The sequence below is a fragment of the Benincasa hispida genome, chromosome 4, assembly GCF_027475165.1.
Source record: "Benincasa hispida cultivar pf3 chromosome 4, pf3_genome.v1.1, whole genome shotgun sequence".
NCBI lineage: Eukaryota > Viridiplantae > Streptophyta > Magnoliopsida > Cucurbitales > Cucurbitaceae > Benincasa > Benincasa hispida.
In genome coordinates, this window is record NC_143481.1 from 47,162,601 (window position 1) to 47,182,874 (window position 20,274).

Sequence of the window (20,274 nt, forward strand, 5' to 3'; positions counted from 1 at the left end):
GTAAAGTCATAGTAAAAACAATAGCTTGAGAAGAAAACCATAACGAATCAAAAATTGATAGTCACTTTGTGTCGATAACAAAAAGTTGTTTACAATAGTGATGGCTATTTTTTTCAAATTGTTAAAATGATATAATACGGTAAAGCTTTAAATAAAATAGTGACTAAATGTGAAATATGTACACTTGAATCTAATAACATATACAAAACATTTTAAACCTTAAAAAATATGAAAAAAAAATATTCGGCTAATTTATTAAGAATATGTATAAAATAATGAAAAACAATTCAAACATTTGAATAAATTTAAATTTTGATTAGATAAAATGAAATTTGATAATATATGGATATTTGAAATATAAATTCGATAGAAATCTGGATATTTAATTAAAAAAAAATGGCTAAGCATAATCTAAATTAATAATAAATGTTAGCTATGAAGGGCGGATCAAATCCCACCGCAGAAGTATTTTGTTAGAATGCCTTGGATCCTACAAATCGATTTTACATTAAACAAAATCATTATACAAAATAGAATATACAAACATGTAAATTAGCATGCATTAGGGAAAAGATTAGATCGATTCTTACATTGTATATTTCCAAGTGCCATGAACAATCCTCTCCAAGTTCAAACGAACGGAGCTCCAACGATCTTGATCACGAACAATTTCTTGAACAATCTCGATACTACCATGAGAGTAACCTCGTTATTCTCTGGGATTCCAATAGAGAGATAGGTGGTATGCACTTATTGGGAGGGAAAGAGGAGAAAAGGGTTTTGGAGAATAGAATTGATTCTCTTAAAGAAAATTTTGCACAATAACATTAGGGTGTTGTGTATTGTCCATCTTTCTCTTTAATGAGAATGTGTGTCTCTCAAATGGTCATAGAGAGGTCTTTATATAGAAATGATCAAGCCCTTTTCCTAATATTTTCATTTTCTATAATTAATTAAATAACACTTATTTAATTAATTTGCACAATTAAATAGCACTTATTTAATTTTAATTTGCACAATAATTAAATAACTATTTATACATTAAACCCAATTTAATGTATATATTTAATTATCATATGCATCCCATGTATATGTGTAAAACCTCCCTATTAATTAATTCTTTGTGATTCTAATTCACTTGAATTAATTAATTTGAATTATATGTAAATTTTACTTTCCAATTTAATTATAGATCTGATGAACCTATAGATCAGAAGCTCCAACAATATGAGATTAATTGGTTAAATATTAAACAAATTAATCAATATTCATTAACTGTGTGTACACGTCACTAAAGACCCACAGTTGCACTTTTTTCACTGCAAATATATTTTTGTGTCCATGGATGTAGAGCAATACCAGCAAGTTAGTCCTTCACGAGTGTTCATAACTCCAATTGGGTCAAATTACTATTTCACCTTCCATCGTAGGCCAATGAGAGGGTAGGGCCCTTTGTTTAAGTCCCAGAGATACCACTTAAGAGAACACTCATCTACTTACCCTTAACACGGAAAGGAGTGAATTTCATCTTGTATTATTATGTTCCCAACTCCCTACTCGATCTTGTCCCCAAAATGGTAGGCTTATTGGGTCGGCGATCTGTTCACCCTCACCCATACAAATCAAAAGACAATTCCTCATAAACAAGAGTTCATAATATACTCAGCATTAAGAGTAAGTCGCCTAGGTCATCCTACTGGAATAGAAACCTAACTAGTCAACGATGTTACATCTAGTGGTTAGTATTTCTCCGTCCAATCTTATGCAAACTCATTGCATAGGATACCCCCACTCGCGTGTCATCTACACGAATGCATCGTTTGTATCAAATACAAAGTGGGTCGTCTCCATAGTGTTACCAGGATAAGATACCTGATCTTATCCCTATACTCTAGACTCTTTAGGCTGTATCTTGAACATTGATCCTTCTATGTCTACACATAGAGTTCAAGACTCATAAGATAACCTTGGATGTTAATTTATTGGATTTAGGGTTATTAAGACAAAATAGACAACAATACAAACGACAACATTTATTGATTTAACATCCATAATTCTTTATTGATGACGATCAATTAATAACATTTACTATCTACGAGTTTTGGGGCATAAAACCCAACAAACTCTCACTTGAACTAAAACTCTAGTCAGTAGGTTGTACACAATCCAAAAGGCGGGATAATGCTAAATAAATACAATAAAATAGGGCATCCAATACCCAGTGTACATCTCCCACTTGCCCTAAATTATACAACGTACATGTCTCGTAGACCTAAACTCTCTAGATGACCCCGAAACACTTTAGCCATGAGAGCGTTCGTAAATAGATCAGCAATGGCTACTGCCCACTGTTGTCACAGTATAAGGTGATGGGCAAGTCCATATTTGGAACCACTTCCAATTCACTCAGGGACTTCCTTAGCCAAACTGCTTCTTTTGTTGTTTCATAAGCAGCTACATACTTGAAGGAAATCAGACATGAGGATTTCTATGAGCAGTGGAATGATCGTTCAAAATATCATTTGATATTGAACATACACAATTACAGTCAAGAAACAGAAACTTACAGGTCATGCACAATACGAAATTACAACATACTATACAATAAGATCAAGGGATAATATATACATACTTTTGAAGACTCATGCTTCAAATTCCCTCGATCACGAATGCTCGTTCAGTCTCCAAGATAGCAAGACATGAACTCTCGAGCACAACGACCACAACACAACACGATCCATAGAAAACACGAACTCAATGATCTCCAAGATCACGAACCCAACGAACGACCTCCAAAACCTTGAACTTAGTCAAGTTGAGTAAGATATCACCACAATCGCTACTTGGTATTATCGATGTAAAAATCCAGAAGTGTGGACTTAGTTAGAGGAAGAGACCAGAGGAATAACAATCGTGTAGACGATTGAGCAAGTAGGAGATGAGAAATGCCTATCGTGTAGACGAATGCTCAATCGTTTAAAAGAAGGCAATCTATCGTATAGCAAAAGCCCCCTGATCATTTAGCTACGACCAGTTGAGTGAACTATCGTGTAGTGTCACTCCATGATCGTTTAGACTATCTTTCAGCTATCGTTTAGTGAATCCAATTCACTTGACATCAAATCGTGAGTTTCTTCCAAGAATAGCAACTCTCTCAAATCTACTAAATTAAGGAAAACATTTTTCCTTTTATCTCACAGTTACCATAAAACTACCAATAATCTCCCATTCAATTGGTTATTAGAGAAAAAGAGATAATTATCCAATAATTAATATTATAAATATATATGATAACCAACTTACCATATTATATTTATAACCTATAGTTTTAATATTTCATCTCATGAAACATATAAACCATAGCTTTTTTTCTATTTTATGGTACTTAATGTAAATCACATTTACATTAATTCTCCACTTGATGTATCTCATACATCACACCGATCATATCATATATAATCAAATTTTCTCTTGTCAATTCGAACATTTCAAATCAACACGAAGAACTAATTCTCAACTTGAATCCATTAAGCTACCAAGGGGACCTTATGGATCTGTAGCTTGAAGCTCCAACTGTATGTGAATAACTAACTGAACTCTTTAGTCACGGGATCTACCATCCGTTAACTGTGGGCATTCCACTAAAGACCGAAGTTGCACTCTCCTTACTACAGATATATTTTGTATCCATATCAACCAGTCAACAGTGCGATAACCCTTCACAGATCGCTCGTAAGTCCAGATGGGCCAATATCCATTATGCCCATGTAGTTCTTAAGTACTACTGATCCCTCTAATGAACATAAGTCATAGTCCTACTATGACTGAGTTTTTTCTTCCAAAGAGAATCTGTGGCCACTATGTTCAAGATCCAGAATCAGCTCTTAAGGTAGGCATGTTAAGTTGGCAATTTAGCCACTCTCATTTATACTAATCAAAGGACTGCCATCAAAGGCACGAGTTCCCAAAACACTCAGGATTAAGGTCATGTCACCTATGGTCGTTTAGGTGAGAAGTAAGTCTAAAGTATCAACGACGTTATATAAAGAGACTAGTCATCTCGTGGCCTGGTCTTATACAAACTCTTTGTATAGGACACCCCTGCTCGCATGTCTCCACATGAATGGTCAAGATCTACCATCTTAGTAGTTCACAATACTTGCAAAGCGGGTTGTATCCATAGTGTCACCAGGATCAGGTATACCTCCTTAATCCTTATACTATAGACGTTTTTAAGTTATCACTTAAGGCATGATCCACTTGTATATCTCATATACATGTTTAAGTTTACATACAATAACCATGGAGCTTTGTTTATTGGATATGAGTAAATGCCAAATAAAATCATTCTTATTTCATTCATAACAATGTGTACAGTTTACAAACTGCGAGACTCCGAGAGAATTAGGACACCAATCCCAGGAATACTTAGCTTCCATAGTGAAATCTACAATGCATCCTTACTTGATACTATGACATTCTATAGTTCCCCTATTCAAGGTAAATACTGATCCTTACGTGGGTTTCCTAGAATCCTTGGAAGTTTGGAAATTAGAGTTTGTGTATCCTGTAAGGATCAAATCCTTAGCTTCATATACCAGCTTGTAATCCCTTGTTCTTTTAAAATACTTGAGGATAATCTTAATCGTTGTCCAGTGGTCTAACCCTAGATTGTATTGGTATCTACTAATAATTCTCACCGCATAACAAATGTTTGGCCTAGTGCGAAGCATAGATACATTAAACTGCTTACAACTTAGGCATAGGGAATACGTCTCATATTCTCAACTTCTTGAGGTATTTTAGGACACTGTTCCTTAGATAAGTGAACCCTATACTTGAAATGTAACAAACCCTTCTTAGAGTTATACATTGTTTCAAGTCAACTTTTTGCCGATATAAGTTACTTGAGATAGAGCTAGCGTTCTGTTCTTAAGATCTCTGATGATTTGAATCCCAAGTACATACAACACCTCTTCAAATATTTCATTTGGAATTGGGTGCCAGTCATTCTTTAATATCAATAAGATGTCCTACATCATTCCCAATGAGTAGGATACCGTCCACATAAAGTATTAGAAAAGCTACTTTAATGTTGATGATTTTCTTGTAGATACAAAGTTAATCAACATTTTGATCAAAACTAAAAGGTTTGATCGTTGTATTAAATCTAATGTTCCAAGATCTAGATGTTTGTTTCAGCCCATAAATGGATCGATTCAACTGGAAAACTTTTTAATCCCGATCTTGGACTATGAACCCCTCGGGTTGAGACAAAGATATTGAAAATTTGTTAAAAGGTTCTATATGGAAAAAGCACATCCATTAAACATTCCAATGAAAGTTCGTTCACTAGATGTGACGAAAGGTATATTTTGACTTCAAGATAATAATAAAGAACTTCTTAGTCCTGAAGTAATATCTTAGTGCAATTGGTACACTTATGTATCTTGCTAATAATTCAAGACTAGATATTGCATTTTTTTTAAATTTATTAGCAAGATATAGTTCTTCTCCAACAAAAAGACATTAGAACGAAATTAAGCATATGCTCTGTTATCTCCAAAGAACGATCGAGGTTTATTTTATTCATATAAATCAAATATTGATCTAGTTGGTTATGCAGATTATAGATGTTTATCTGATCCACACAAAACTAGATCTAAAACGGAATATCTATTCACATGTGGAGGAACTGTTGTATTGTGGTAGTCAGTGAAACAGACCATAACGATTGCTTCCTCAAATCATGCTAAAATTCTTGCAATTCACGAGGTTAGCCGAGAATGTATATGGCTAAGATCAATGACTCAATACATTCATGGAACATGTGGTTTATCTTCTAGTAAAAATTTTCCAATGATATTATACGAAGACAACACAACAGCATATCCCAAATCAAATAAGGATATATTAAAGGAGATAGAACAAAGAATATTTCACCTAAGCATTTCTACACTCATGATCTTAAAGAAAATGTGACATCATTGTACCACAAATTTGTTCAAATGATAACCATGCAGGCTTATTTACAAAATCGTTACCAGCTGCAACCTTTGAGAATTTGGTACATAACAATAGAATGTGGCAATTTAGAGATCTCAAGTGATGTTTATATGAAGGGGAGTAAATATACTTTATTCTTTTTAAGAGTATTAGATTATATAAAAATATGTACTCTTTGTCTTTCACTACGATTTTTGTCACCATGGATTTTTTCTAGTAAGGTTTTTAACAATACATATTTCATATATATAACGGGTATCTAAAGGAGAGTATTATAAATATTACAAACTATGTGTAAAATAGATACTCATTCTTAGTGTCAAAAGCCAAATGTCATTCCCTCTACACCCCATGTATGTTGCCATGTGTCTTGTAAATACTCATTCTTAGTGCCCAAATGAACCACCTCCTACTTGTCATTTTGCCTACAAATAGAGGCATTTGGTGGAGATTGTAAGACACACATACGAAAATTCAAAGAAAGTTTGAAAAATTGGAGAAATTTCTTTTTTTTTCTTTATTTTATTTTTTATTTATATATTATATTTTTTATTTTAATATTTATTTATTTTATTATATATTATTATCATATTATATTTTCTCTATATCCATGTTCTCATTGTGTACCATTTGTACTCCCCAAATTCACAACATGACAAAAATAATGGTGTAAACATTATACCATCATAACCATTTTTATATTTGGTATATATATAGGAAAAAACTTAGGTGCAGCATGGGCTGCTATGGTGCCGGCCTTGTTGCACCCAATTAAAAACTATCACATGGTAAATTTTTCAAAAAACATAATTTTTTGATGTGTAGAAAGATTGGAGCATATTACTTAGGTGTCGCCTAGACTACTCCTAGGTATTGCTCATATATATACACACACTAACACATATTAAATTAATAAATCTAATTGATGAAATAAATATATCAAATAATATCCAACATATGATATAAATATACCAACAATCAAAATAATGTATCAAAATATGAGCATGTAAATCATATATAGAATATTAAACATAGACAATATAAATCAATTCTACCAACAATTATGGAATATCTCTTTACTTCTATTATATTTTAATTTCGAATTTACATTAATTCTAATTTAACATAATCGGTGTGTCACCAACAATTATGAAAAATCTTCATTTGTTTCTGTTTTTGTAATCTTTGAATTAACATTCATTACAAAATAATCAAATTGTCATATATGTAAATTCAAGCATATTTGGCTTCATTTGGTTGAGAGCTGAAAATTTTGTAAAACTTGTGCATTTTTCGTAAAAATTAGGTCTGGAAATGGCTTTATTAACCTTATAGTTAGTTAGAATTTTTTATCCAACGATAATATATATGTCGGGTAACAATAGTATGCCTAAATGTAATAAACTAATTTGGACGAGGAATATATTATAAAAAATCACATATCATATCTAGTTTAAATACTAAAAAATAAAATAAAATAAACAACAATAAGAACTCACAACATGCATAAAAGAATGATTAAATCGAACTAAAACTTCGTAACGAGATAAGCTAAAAAAGAATTCAAAGTAGGTGATGGGCCCGTTTAAAATGACTTAAAAAAAATATTTTTTAAAACTTCAATTTTATTCAAATACTCTTGATAAAAAAAATTAAATAAAAATACGCATGTGTTTGGTAACTGTTTTTTAAAAGTGTTTTTTTATGTTTTGTTTGCTATATGCAAAAAGTGTTTTTATTAATGTCAAATTACTATAAAATAATTTTGGCAACAATTGCTGGAGGTCAGCCGATGATGGTCACCAAAGATGCTGACCGAAGGTCTACCGATGGTGGTGGTCGAAGTTTCTCAAATTAGGGAAAGATTAATGATTGTACTCAAAATTTATTTTTTTTAAAGTTCGTTTCAAGCGTTTATCCTAAATCAACTTATTTTATTAACTCATTTTTCAAAAACTCATTTATGTAATTGTAAATACTTTTTTTTTCGAAAATAACTTAATTTTTAATTTAATCATTTGAAAATGTATACCAAGCACACTCGGGGAAATCAGACACCAAGTCGGAACAAGAATAAGATCCGAACAGCTTTAGGTGACAAAGAAAGTCTGATGGGTCCTATGGAGGAGCTAACCTGAGGCTAGGCCCATTTTATGAGCCCACTCCTCCAATGAGCATCAGAAACAAAAATATTGCCTGGCGTTAACCTCAGCCCAAGCCCACTCAAATATGAGCATCAACAACCAAACATCGTTGCCCATTTTAAATCATTAAAAATGATAATACATCGAAAAAATTGTATGGATTACTCAAAATTTGAGTCAAAAATGAAAAATAACCTACTTTTTGAGAAAAGGAAATATCAAATGATTTTATGCTGACGTCACATTCAGGTGAAATGACCAAAATAAGCTTGTGTACACGGGAAAGTCCATCTCACTCTCACTCTTGTTCTCTCTCTCTTCCTTTCCTCACTCACAAATCACTCCCCTCTCCCTCTTACACTCTCGCTCTCGCTCTTCTTTTTCTTGCTCACATATTATTGTCCTTTCTCACAATCGAAGCAGTTTGTGGTCTTTTGCTGAAGTTGGTCGTGCCGAAGAAGGAAAGAGAGACCAATTCCCCTTTTATTTGGGATGGGAAGAGTTTTCGCTGAAGTTGGTTCGTTTAGGTAATATACTCAAAAGCATCAGCTTCCCACCATCTCGATGAGCCTCCATCAATGGTATCGATTTGAAGTGTTTGTATTCATCTTTGTCATAACCTTGTCTTGTCCTCATAAATAAGAAAATGTGATACATAGAACTCAAGGGTACAATTGTAATCCTTCAAACAAAAACATGAAGCATAAAAAACAACAACCGATAAATCTGCGAAGAAGAAAAAAAGCTCTTCAAAAGTATAATGAATTACCACAAACTTAAAGCTATAATTCTCTTAATGCTCAGTGATTCCTTCGCCATGGGTTTTACTTTTAGCAGAGAAAAACAACATACACAACATAGATTCCCATTGGTTATATTAATTGAGTCTCCCACAAAAACCAGTCTCTTCCCTCTTATTAGTTCCAAAAGAAGAAAAGATAAGCATACCCGTAAGCACCAAAATCTTTGGGTTTTCTGTTGGACATAATGAAAGAAAATTATGCAGTAAGTTACTCTATTGAATGCTTTGGCGCTTAGGCTCAATTGGAGCTTACTTTACTTTAGAGAATGTTAATGACCTAGAAAATAGTCTTTTATCTAGAAAATTATACAACCTTGGATCTCTCTTGATAACCTTTACCTAATCCAAAAAGTCATATTGAAGAACACAAAAGACTAATTGAAAATTATAAGTTACATTTAAACCATACATCAAATGCATAATTCAAACAACAATTTATGGATCAAGATTCCATTGTCGGTCCATAAACCTTCATCAATAAAAGGACACAAACCATTCAAATAAATTGGGTTATTGTCATTTATGGTTTGAATTCCATAATAAGTTCTCAGCAATTTTGTAGGTATTAAACATTCGCTTCAACCTTGATATGATAGAAAAGTATTTTAAAACTTTAGTAGGCATACCTTGTCTAATTCGTTTAGTACGAGCATCCATCAACCATCTAGACAAATCACAATGTAGGCATGTTTCTAAGTTCTCATTTTTCCTTTCGAAATAGGCAACAATCATTTACACATGCATGAATCTTTTGATATCCCAAATCAAATGTCTTAAAAATTTTCCTAATATCATAAATGGATCTTGGGATAACATTGTTTAAAGGTAGTATGTCATGTAATAGATCTAATGTTACACCCCGCCCCAGACTACTCTCTGAACTTGAGAAAGGGCATGACTGCAGCAGTTATCAATCCTTTTGTTGACACTTACTGCCTAATAACTCTAGCGGAAAATAACTCTGATACCAATGAACAATTTCAACAACCAAGTGATTAAGTCAAGGAGACAAACGACAACTGATTAAGTAGGCCCATTTTATTACAACAATGTAACGTTTATACAACTCCAAGACTTAACAAGTTTACAACAACAACTGTAAAACCCTCCGGAAGTGTAACTGTGGCTTGTGGAAGACTTTGACCTTAGCAGCACCCTGGAACTCCTCACCTTTCGCTATCTGGGAAGAAAAACATGAAATAACATAATGAGCTTCATAAAGCTCAGTGAATGGTAAGAAACTTCTAGAATCTACTTCAACTCATAAATAACAAGCATATCATAAATACGAGGTTACAAAACCTCCACCTTGAGTAGGTCTAGTCTCAACTCTATCTACGCGCACGATAGATAGATAAACTGATAACTAACTAGAATGAGTATGTTGACTACCTATACACACGGTAGATAGATAACTGTTACTAAATACAATGCTTACTCTTTATGTTTCCTTTGTCTCCTATATGCACATAGCTCCCCACTCATGGGCTTAGAAGCTAGGCCCATCAATCCTCTGACCATTCCATATGAGGATCCTCCCACAAGCTCAGGAACTAGACCTCTCGGTCCCCTGACCATCCTGTGAGGTTCTACTTACGGGCTCAGGAACAAGGTCTATTGACCCCCTGACCATACCGATCACACAATCTCATTCTCATGCTAGATACTCATTCATAACCTAAGCATATACAATTTACTCTAAAATATATGTTTTAATACTTAAAGGAAAGTACCACTCACCTTGGTAAGGATAGGAATCTTTCTCTCAAGAAGTTCCTTGATCACCTCGGGCTCCTTTTTGAATCCTAAGATCCAGATTCAATTTAAAGCTCATATTACTCATAGTTATAGGCTTTATCTTGAGATACTTTCTTCTACAAATATGCTCTAAAATGTCTCAGGAATCTTATCTCAAAATCTTAGCTCATAACTTCTCGTGGTTTGGCCATAATCTTCAAAATATCAAGACTGGCTCAGCTTACCCGACAGCTCGACCCTTCTGTATTTTCCTCATTCTCTAGCCCGATTCCTTAGAGCTTCTTCTCCAGCAGGCCTACCCTGAAAACTAGGCTGTCATAGCTTTCAGATGTCTTTAGAATCACATTAAACGCACGAGTATTCCGGGAGAACGCCTCATCCTAAGTTGATGCTACTTCCTGTTCTTTCTGTCCGATAGCATCTCCCCTCTTGGAACCTTTTGACCAATGCATGGTCTTGCTACCAATGCATAGTCTCCTCCCAATACACTCTTCTTTATGTCCTTTGAAGAGAATTTCAGTTCTCAACTGAAGTTTTTGGCCCTATTTATATGCGTCCAAGATCCCACTAAGGCCGACACCTCCTACTTGGCCGCATGTCCAAGTGTCTCTTCCTTACACTATCATCGCAATCTTGCATCAGCGTAACCCAAGATGTCCGCTTCCCATTTTACCAACACATAGCCCTCAAATTTGCATGTCTTCTTATGCATCCACCTCATTTTCTTAAGGCTTAAGATTTCTTCTCAACATGCCACATGTCCGGATGATGTCCTTGAATGCGTCCATCCTCTATATGCGTTCATCCTTCATATGCGTTCATCCAACTTCATATGCGTTCAACTAGGATGATGAACAACACTCCTTCAGTGCATACTACTAGCTTTTCCTATGCACCCACAAACCCTTGGATGTTCAATGCATAGCACATGTCTAACACATAGCACATCACCAACGCATAACACATCACCAACACATAGTGTAGCATTGTCGCATCCATCGCGTCCATCGCTGCTTACCATCGCATAGCACTGTCGCGTCCATCGTGTCCTTCGCATCCATTGCTGCTTACCATCGCACAGCACTGTCGTGTCCATCGCATCCATCGCGACATACCATCGCATCACCGCATGCCCTCGCATCACCGCAATCTACCAATGCATTCCTTCAGCCGCATAGCATCGATGCATCGCATCATCGTGGGACACCAACGCATAGTGCTTGCCATATACTATCGATGGATACCTTCGGCCGAACAATACATAGCACCGTCGCATGATGCCAACGCATAATTGCTGCCGCATACCGTCGACGCATACCCCCATCACTGCATGCCATCCATCGCTGCATGCTATCAGTGCATCCTTTCGGCCGCAAACCATCGGCCGCATACTCTCGAGTCCAACGCATTCATTGCGCCTACCTCCATCGCCGCATGCCTCTATCCATCACATCCAACGCATCCATCACATCCATCGCGTCCAACGCATCCATCGCATCTAACGCATCCAACGTCCAACGCTCTTGGATGCGCAACTTAAGGCTGCTGCATGCGTTGTTCTAACCTCTTCAAGACCTTGGCTGCTGCATGCACTACTAATCTCCCAAATAACCTCTCAAAGTCTAATGGCCAACGCATGGCACATACTAACGCATTGTCAAATACTTAGTCAAATTTCACCAATTAAAGCTTAACTCAAAACTACTCAAGGAAATTCTATTCAACACTTAGAAATTTCCTTCTCTTCAACATAGGATTTAACTTTCACTTAGTTAATTCCTTTTAACGCCTGCTTAAGTAGGAATAATAGAAATCCGGGTTTCACATCTAACAAGTCAATGAAACTTTTATTTGACCAACCACTCGTAGCTTTTAGTTTATATAAGGCTACAATAGCTTACATCTTTGTGAATTTTTTACTCTCTGGGTACAAAGGGGTCTTGACATCTTCCATTTTTTTATTAAGTTCATTATCAATACTTGATGAGCAAGGATCACTATTATCCATTTCTTCTTTTTCATATACAGATATGTACATGTTAAATGTATCAAACATATATACGTCCTCAAGTTCGTCCCTTGCAAAAACTTCCCTACCATGATATGATACCAAATTTTATATGTCGGGTCCATTCCTTTGATAACGAAATACTCATAAACAACATCAAATGTACGATGGCTCATGTTCCTACCATCTTTGCAAGGGCACATAATTGTTTCCACATCTCCTACATCCTTCTTCACTTTTTGTACACAATCTAATGTCCTTTACTCATCGTTGGCTCTAAACAATAAAATAAACATTTTAATGTTTAAACTTGACAAATTATTGCTTATTACACCAATACTTTTAACTTTCAATTTTTTGTACCTGTGTAGATATAATCAATCTTTATCAAACATTCTTCAAGTGTTAGTAATAATGAAAGCTTCAAAGAAAAATAATGAAAGATGTAAAGAGAAAAACAAATTCAATCCAACTGCAAGAAAATAATTTATGAAAAAGAAAAGATATATTACTAGGATCCATCAACACAACTTGCTTTATCCATCAACTATATTATTTCTCCGTGCCTCCACACCATCAAGAAAAATGTTAAATCAAGATTAGCAAATGGATCAAAATGGAACAAGATTTTTTTTCTGTTTTTTAAAGATATTGAATTAACTCGGTGGATGGAAAAATCGAACCTCTAACTTTAAAGTTGATAATATAAATATTACATAGCTAATTTTAGCAGAAAAAAATTATTTGAAGGAAAAAAGCTAAAAATTTGCAAAAAGTTAGAAACTAAAATTATGGAAAAATAATAAATAAGTGGTGGCTTAAAGTCAAAAGAGGAACCGTGGCCGTCAGATTATATGTTTGATCCAGAAACATACACCGCCATCTTCTCCTCTTTGTTGTATGATTAATGGTTTTTTTTTATCTTTTTAAATATAAAAAAATAAATCAAAATATTTATAATTAACAGCAAAATATCACGACTTATCTATAATGGATTGTAATAGACAATAATAGATTGCTATCGGTATCTATCTGTAATAGATACAATAGTAGCCTATCGCCGTCAATCAAGTAATATTTTGTTATTAATTATAAATATTTTTTTACAGTTTTGTTATTTAAAATAATTTTTATTTAAAAAAAATACTTAAGTGTATTTAGGTAACACCTATTTTTATACAATTTACCATGTTATCTAATCATAATTTATTATGTGGCAAGTATTTTTTTTTAAAATATTTTGTCAATATTAAAAAAAAAAGGTGCAATTCTACTTTTTATCCTTATAACTTTTAAATTCTCTCATTGAAATTTAGATTGAGACAAATGTTTGAGATATTGCTATGCATGTTATACAAATTTGTCTGGCTTGATCTAAAAATATTGACTAACATTAGAAATTTTAGGTGTTGTCTGATTATAACTTCATTTTTTTATGTTTATTTTTTTCTTGTTTCTTTTTAATTTTTTTAATTATGATTCACACTTATGGACAAACACTTGATATATTTTTTTTAATTCTAAAAAAAAACTATTGTTTTTAGTTTTCATAATACAGTTTGATTTTTAAAATAAGTTAATAGAAAGTAGATAAGAAAACATAGAGATTAATAGACAGAAGTAGTGTTTATAAAAACTTATTCTTTAAAATTATAAAAAAAAACACATGAAATTAAGGTTCCATTTGGTAGTTTTTTTTTTTTAAATGTTCTTTTGAATGTATGTTTGTTTCATCTCAAAATTCAAATTATGATTTTTCGACTTTGTCAAGGAAAATGAATTCTTGATCAAATTCTATAAACAAAAATAATATTTTTTTTTTTAAAAAAAAAGGCATGATTTTAAAAAGATTAGTAGAAAGTAAATATCACGATATATAAACATGTAAATTGAATAAATATTTATAAATTTAATTTTTAAAAATATAGATAATAAATACAGCCTTTAGTGATTATCAAACAGAAATCCAGTTATAAAAAATTAATTACATGTATCAATGTTTGAATTTGTAGGTTTTAAAAATGGAATCCTACGTTATCTTTTATTTATTTTTAGTATAAATTAGAAGTGAAGAATTTGAATAATAAACCTTTTGATTCTGAATACATATATATACGAACTAAACTCTTTGTTGGTCCAAATGTTGTTGGTTGGTTGTAAATCAGATTTGAAAAGCAAAAATTAAATCAAATTGTAGTGTGAAGAAAGAAACAAGAAACAAAGAAAATAAAAATAAAAAAAGTACATAAAATTTGCCCTTTATTCTTAGTTCTTCTTAGGGACACAAGTTGATTATACTCTGGTTCAACTTTTCAACGTACGTGGAAAAAGAAGATTTTGATTAAGGTGTAAAGACTTTATTACCCCTGATTTCTGTAGTTGACACTGACACTCACTCTCTAACATCACACTATCTATCGATTACATTACATCACTCGTACTTTTGGTTTATCTAACCATTTGAATCACGTCATTTTTCATTTTTTTTTTTAATTATTGAATTTGATTAATAAAAACGAAAAGACAATGAGTTTAATATTTTTCAGATTTTAGAAAAACAAAACTGATAGAATCGATTTTTTTTTCTAGGAAATTTCCAAAAAATATTTATATTTTATAGCAAAAATTCTAAAAGTACTTTTTATTTTTGAAACTTTTTGTTATAAAATATAAATATTTTTAAAAAGGTCCTTTTAGAATTAAATATCTTCGTTTTATGAATTTTTTTTTTTTAAGATAGAGAATTTAAGTTTAAAATTTTTTTAAAAAAACTATAGATCCATTTTATAAGATCTAATTTGATAATCATTTAAGTTTATTTATTAACCATTTTGTTTTTTATTTTTTGGTTTTTAAAAATTAAGATTACTTTATCTCTCTTTCTTTTAACCATCTTTTGTAACTTTTTAAAATAAAATAGTTGAATTCTTAGTCAACATTCAAAAACAAAAATAAAATTTTAAAAAATACATTTTTTCCAAAAATTTGGGTTGGTTTTTGATAACATGAATGAAAAGTATATAATAAAATGGGAATTCTATTTTTAAAATAATGTTATATATTTTTAAAATATAACACTTGGGTAAGGTCAAGTTGGTAATTTTCTTACATTTAGGAAAGGAAACTACGAAGCAGCTCCCGCTTTCACAAACCACAGATTCCCTATAAAAACATGAACGGAGAATTTTTTTGTTAAACTAAAAAAACTGAACGTCTGCAATTACTCCAAAAATGGGTACCAGAATCTCGCCTCGTGTTCCTCTGCTTCTTAAACCCCAACCATTCCCCGACGAAATTCCCCCGATTCCGGTTGTGCTTCCAATCGCCGTGGAAGTGCCGGAGAAGTTTCCAGTGAAGTTGAAGACGGGATCAGAACTGGACGTGAAGGTGAGGCCCAAAGGAGAGTCGACGGAGGTGATGGAAGAGTCGAACCGGGCGGTTCAAATGGCGAATGGATACAAAGCCGGAGGTGGGAAAATGAAATCCGTGATTCCGAAGAAGAGGAAGTCAGTGAAAACAATGATGTATCACTCCATAAGTAATTTTGTTATATCACTCTTCCGTTCGCCTCCGTCCACCACCATCGCCGGTACCGGAGCAGCACCGTGAGCCCAATTGGCAGATTTGTATTAGTGTTCAGTTCAGATGTGTGTATTGCGGTTTAAGGATTTGATGTTGGGTTTTGTTATTTTTGGTCTTTTTGAGGATTGTGTTTGTTTGTCTTCCTCTGTTGTGTCTTGCTTTTGGTTATCATTCCTGTTTTATGATTACCTTTAATATATTAAATTTAATATGAACAGCTTCACTTTATCATGTTTCATACCCCGCAGATACAGAAGCTCTGAAGTTGAGGATATCTAATCTAACTAAGAATTTTCATTTTGTGATCCCATAAAAAGAAATAGAAAAAAGTATTTTTGTTTTTCTTTTATTTTTATTGTTTGTCTTTTGGAAAATCCAAACCCAGGTTAGTAAAGTGTTGTCGGTGTGGTGCCCACTGCTCTGACGTCACCTCACCCCTGCAAAAGATGAAAAAAAGAAAAGAAAAGAAAAGAAAATAGAACTAAATATAATATAATACATATAACTACAAGAAAAAATATGAAAATAGAACTAATATAACTATAATAAATAAATAAATATATAATAATAAAATAAAATAACTAAAATTATGAAAATTCAATGAAAATTTGAAGTAGATTTATCACCAATATGTGGAAATTTTCTATCGATTGTTCAAAGAATTGTAAATCCTTCCTAACATCAAATTTGGAAGGCCATCTATATATTGTTCGTTTCAATGTTGTTGAATACAGTTTATTGGAGCACAACTCGTGTTGTGAACATATTTTTGTACCATTTAAAATTTTTCATTTTTGTACGACGAAGACTTTTTAATATTTGTCTTCGATTACTAATTCCAGAGGCATTGTTAGTCGGTGTACAGTAAAAGCATATAACGTAAATTAAAGTTGCTACAGTATCTTCTACTACTATAGTCTACATTTCAGATATTGATAGATTCAACATCAAATTAAGTGTTTTCTTTATATATTTATTTTTTTCTCAAATCCTATGTTTGAGATTGAAGGTCTATGGTACCATCCAAATTTGTCTCTTTCATTAATCTGATTTTGGTATTTCATTCTATTAATATTTTCAATATTATTATCTGAAAATGATTCATCAGTTTGGACTTTTTTGAACTCTTCTACAAGAGATTCAGCATCACTTCATCATTTTCATTTAGACATTGATTCTTAAATCTTGTTTTGATGTTCCATCATTAAGAATTTAAGTTTTCTTTCTACTTTTCTCAAACAAAGGAAAAAAAAAAAAAAAAAAAAAAGTCTCCTTTCTACCTCATTAATTATTTTGTCCTTTTTCTAAATTAATTTTATTTTCTCTAGATGGTTGAATATTATTAATTATTTTTCTCTTCCTTTTGAGGATTTATCAATTCCTCTATTCTGTACACTTGCTCAACTATTGATGAAAGCATTCGGTTGGAGTAATTATTTTGAACTTGTTAGCTTTATTCTTTGATTAGTTGGAATGGTTTTACAATAATCTTTTCGTTATAGAAACTTTTGAACTTGACGTCTTCCATAGGAGGAAAGGTGGTTGTAATATTTTACAGTATTGGATTGGATTAAATAGAGATAATCAAATCCATTTCTAAATTACGAATAATTATGACATGTTTGTGAGCGATTCTAGATGGATTAAAATCACATTTATCATTTTTAAAATCACTTGATATATGTTTCTAATCGTTTCAAATCAAATTTAATAATGTGAAAAATGTATTTAAGAGGATAAAATAGTTAAAATCACGTCTTTTCATGTTCAAACTTCGAAATCACTCCCAAACACATCTTTAAGGACTGAAAATCAATTTAATGTTTAGTTACATACCTTAAAACATAATTTCCATACCACTAAAATTGATTTCAAACTATTAAAATTGATTTTGAACTATTTTTTAAATTCCACATTCTTATTCCACTTCTGTTGCTAATCTTTATTTAACATTTTTCTTGATGGTGTGGAGGCATGGAGAAATAATATAGTTGATGAATAAAACAAGTTGTGTTGATGGATCCTAGTAATATATCTTTTCTTTTTCATAAATTATTTTCTTGCGATTGGATTGAATTTGCTTTTCTCTTTAACTCTTTCATTATTTTCCTTTGAAGCTTTCATTATTACTAACACTTGAACAATGTTTGATAAAGATTGGGTATATCTACATAGGTACAAAAAATTGAAAGTTAAAAGTATTGGTGTAATAAGCAATAATTTGTCAAGTTTAAACATTAAAATTTTTATTTTATTGTTTAGAGCCACCGATGAGTATATGAAAGAGACATTAGATTTTGTACAAAAAGCGAAGAAGGATGCAGGAGATGGGAAAACAATTATGTGTCGTTGCAAAGATTGTAGGAAAATGAGCCATCGTACATTTGATGTTGTTTATGTGCATTTAGTCATCAAAGGAATGGACCCGACATATAAAATTTGGTATCATCATGGTGAGGAAGTTTATGCAAGGGACTAAGGATGTATATATGTTTGATACATTTAACATGTACAGATCTGTATATGAAAAAGAAGAAGTGGATAATGGTGATCCTTACTCATCAAGTATTGATAATGAACTTAATAAAAAAATGGAAGATGTCAAGACCCATTTGTACCCAGAGAATAAAAAATTCACAAAGATGTCAACTATTATAGCCTTATATAAACTAAAAACTCTGAGTGGTTGGTCAGATAAAAGTTTCATTGACTTGTTGGAACTATTACATGATATACTACCTTTAAACAATGTTATCCCAAGATCCATTTATGATGTTAGGAAAATTTTCAAGACATTTGATTTGGGATATCAAAAGATTCATGCATGTGTAAATGATTGTTGCCTATTTTGAAAGGAAAATGAGAACTTAGAAACATGCCCACATTGTGATTCGTCTAGATGGTTGATGGATGCTCGTACTAAACGAATTAGACAAGGTGTGCCTGCTAAGGTTTTAAGATACTTTCCTATCATATCAAGGTTGAAGCGAATGTTTAATACCTACAAAATTGTTGAGAACTTATTATGAAATTCAAACCATAAAAGAAGTTATGGTAAGATGTGATATCTAGTTGATTCAGTAGCATGGGAAGTAATCAACAGGAAATAGCCAGATTTTTCAATGGACCCATGTAATTTAAGGTTTGGGCTCGCGACTGACGGTTTTAACCCATTTTCTAACTTGAGTAGTAGGTATAGACGTTGGCCAGTAATGCTTGTTACATACAATTTACCTCTATGGTTATGCATGAAAAACGAAAATATAATGTTGACGTTGCTAATTCCAGGCCCCAAAACAATGGATATCTTTTTGCAACCTCTTGTTGAAGATTTATAAGAATTATGGGCAGGAGTATCATGTTATGACATAGTTAGCAAAACGTCTTTCAGTTTAAGAGTCGTTCTCATGTGGACTATAAATGATTTTCCAGCATATGGAATCTTGTTGGGTATACAACAAAAGGTAAAACTGCATGTCCTACATGTGGAGACGAAACTCTTGCAATTTGGTTAAAAAATAGTAGAAAATATTCCTACCTGGGACATCGATGATTTCTACCATCTTAGAAGAAAGAAGTCTTGGTTTGATGGAAAAGTAGAAAAAGGTATGCCACCTAAGTTTATGAGTGGCAATAAGATTTATTTACATCTTACGAAGTTCAAAAATAGTTGGGAACAGTGTAACAAGAGAAAGCAAAATACAAAAGTCAAAGAAATGTGGAAAAAACGATCAATCTTCTTTGACTTACCTTATTGAAAGGTAAATCATCTCCCTAATCTACTATGCCATATTATACTTATGTTTAGGGATTATGAGAAAGTAAACATTCCTTTAACTAACTATTTCTTCTTTTCATCTTGAAATAGGAGTTAGTGTTACGCCATAATATTGATGTCATGCATGTCGAAAAGAATGTTTGCGATAGCATTGTGGGGACTTTATTATGCATTGACAAGAAAACAAAAGATGGAG